This window comes from Alligator sinensis, unplaced genomic scaffold (genome assembly GCF_000455745.1).
Source record: "Alligator sinensis unplaced genomic scaffold, ASM45574v1 scaffold285_1, whole genome shotgun sequence".
In the NCBI taxonomy this organism is placed as follows: Eukaryota; Metazoa; Chordata; order Crocodylia; family Alligatoridae; genus Alligator; species Alligator sinensis.
In genome coordinates, this window is record NW_005842235.1 from 1,815,918 (window position 1) to 1,818,787 (window position 2,870).

Sequence of the window (2,870 nt, forward strand, 5' to 3'; positions counted from 1 at the left end):
GACCATTCAAGAATGGGATATTTATTACCAGTGAAATACATGGAGATGATTGGCAGTTTGAGCACATTTAATCCAACAAGTCATATTCCCATTTTACAGTAGTTTCATCTAGACTGTATATTATTACTTTACTTATTCAAATTTCATGGGAGACAGTATTCAGAAGCTTTGCTAAAGTTGAGGTTCATCACAACTCCTACTTTTCTACCCAAATATCTTTAAGAGTATGGAGTGTAACAGGGAGCTTACAGCTCCTGTTACTTTAAGGGAGGAACTGCAGCAGAAAGAGCCTGAGGCAGCTGAGCAGGGGTGAGCAGCAGGAGAGAAAGCAGGCTGTTTATCAAGCACAAACTGAGCATTCTTATGAGTGGCTGGGAAAGTCACCTGACTGAAGAGGACAAGGCTATAAACCCAGGGCCTGAGCCAGTGTAGGAAGTCTGGCCCTGAAAGCTTCAGAGGGAAGAAGTCCTGAGCAGGAAGGCTCCAGAGGAGTTCCCAGCTGACACCTGGGCTACTCTGGGGAAATGCAAGTAGGATGCTGCGACTTGCAGGGGAAATATGATTCAAGGTAATAAGGCATTTATGGTTTAGATAGGGAACTGATTTTTATGCTTAGCCCCAGTGTTTTAGCCAGAGAGATTATTTCTTTGTTAGAGTTTATACTAGCAAACTGGTTTAGAATATTAGGGGTGGAGGAGGACCCAGTAGCACCCAAGCAGGGTAGAGTCAGTGCCAGGGGAGCAATGCCCAAGCAGGGTGGAGACGGGGCTGGGGAGCCCAATGCCCAAAGGAGGCAAACACTAGGGCCAAGGGCCTATAGCCAAAGTGGGTAAGACAAAAGCTGGAACCCAGAAGCCAGGTCCAGTACAATGGGCCTGGGCTAGAGGGCCTAGCAAGAGGAAAGGGATGGAGGCTGTGGATGCTGAAGCCCCAGTGAGGGATAACTATTGCATGGCAACTTCTACAAGGCATGGGCATGGCTACAGGGCAGTTCAGAGGCCACAAATAGCCCATAAGGCAATAGGTGCCTTGGAGGCATGGATGCGCCAGGAGGGCCCACCTAGTGCAAGTGCAGGTCTGGGACCAGCAGGATATGGGAGGGACCTGCTGGTGGTCAGAAGGATTAGGGTTTGCTCTAGGCCCCTTGGAAGCTTCCATTTTCACATTATAATAATTCCAACAAAGGCCTGGCAGGAAAGGGAAAAGGGAGGGTACCCTGGAGCTGAAGTAGAGCAGGAGCCACGTGGCCACCAGGGAGTATCATGGCTACCCCTGGGACCCAAACCTACTACAAGTGTTTAGACAGACCAGTCTGCATTACTTAGGGTCCTGTTTCCTTCCTTTTCCAAAGATGGGCATTTTATTTGCTTTTTTCCAATAACTCCTCTGTTACCTACTAGAACTCCACCAAGATAATAACCAATTACCTTAGTCAACTCCTTGAGTATTTCAGGACATACCCCATGTGACCCAAGTTGTCTACATAGCTTCTAACCTACTTTTCTATTCTTGAGTGACTGATTATCTCCTGCCCTATCATTCTTTCTAATTGTATTTGTGAACTGAGAGTTGACCTTTTTATTAAAAATAAAATAAAAAATAAAGAAAGTAAACTCTTCAGCCTCCTCCATATCATCCACTAGTTTATTTTACTTATTCACTTCTAAGATTCTTGCAGAAGCCTACACTTCAGATGAAAAACAATATCTGGCATCCCAAATGCAAAAGACCTAAAACCTTTAGACCTTAGAAATTGTATATTATAAAATGGAATGCTATGAAAGGGACAGCACTTTTCAGTACACCAACAACAGAATAAGAACATCTTCTGATTATTGGATACCTACTGACTTTTCACCATATTTGGTGAAGGACACGATCATATGCTCATTGAAGATACAGGAAATCTTTTAATCAAAATTAATGGATTTTAACTCTTATCCACAGTGAATTAATTTATATCATTTAAACTTAATCTGGCAAATTTGTCCTTGATGGACAGATTTGGAAGGGTTAAATCAGAAAAGCCTCCTGAAAAGAAACAAAGTACAAGTATAAATGGTCAGTTGTCAGGATGGAAAGAAGTAAACAGCAGGATCCCTTAGGGATTTGTGGTGAGGCCAGTGCTATTTAACATATTCATAAATGGTCTGGAAAAGGGGGTGAGTAGCAAGGTGGACAAATTTGTGGTTGACAAAAAATTATTCAAAGTGGTAAAGACTAAGGAAGACTGGAAGAAGCTACAGAAGGATCTGGCACTATTGAGTTAATGGGCAACTAAATGGTGGAAGAAAATAAATGCAGGTAAGTGTAGTGATGCACATGGGCAAAACAAAGAGATCTGGCAATCATTGTGATCAGTCCACTAAAGACATCAGCTCACTGCTCAGCAGCTGTGAAAAAGGCAAACAAAATATTAGGTGTTGTTAAGATGGGAACTGTAAGCAAAACAGGACAGGGGGCTGGACTCAATGATCTTCCGAGGTCCCTTCCAGCCCTAATGTCTATGAAGTCTATGAAATCATTACGCCCCTATTATCCATGGTGTGCCAACACCTTGAATACTGTGCCCACTTTTGGTCTCCACAACTCAGAAAGGATATAGAAGTACTAGAAAAGATATAAAGAAGGACAAGAAGGATGATTAGTGGTATGGAGGGGCTTTCATGGCAGGAGAGACCAAAGAGGCTGGGCCTATTCAGTTTAGAAAAAAAGAAAAACATTGGAGGGTGCATACAGATATTTGGGGAGGTTATATCAAGTTAAAAATGCTCATGTGATCTAAGAGAAGTCAGGATGGGGGTCTAACAGGGAGTTGGGGATCAGTTGGGTAGGCAGGGTTCACAGTGAGTTTCTTGGGGGTAGATGGG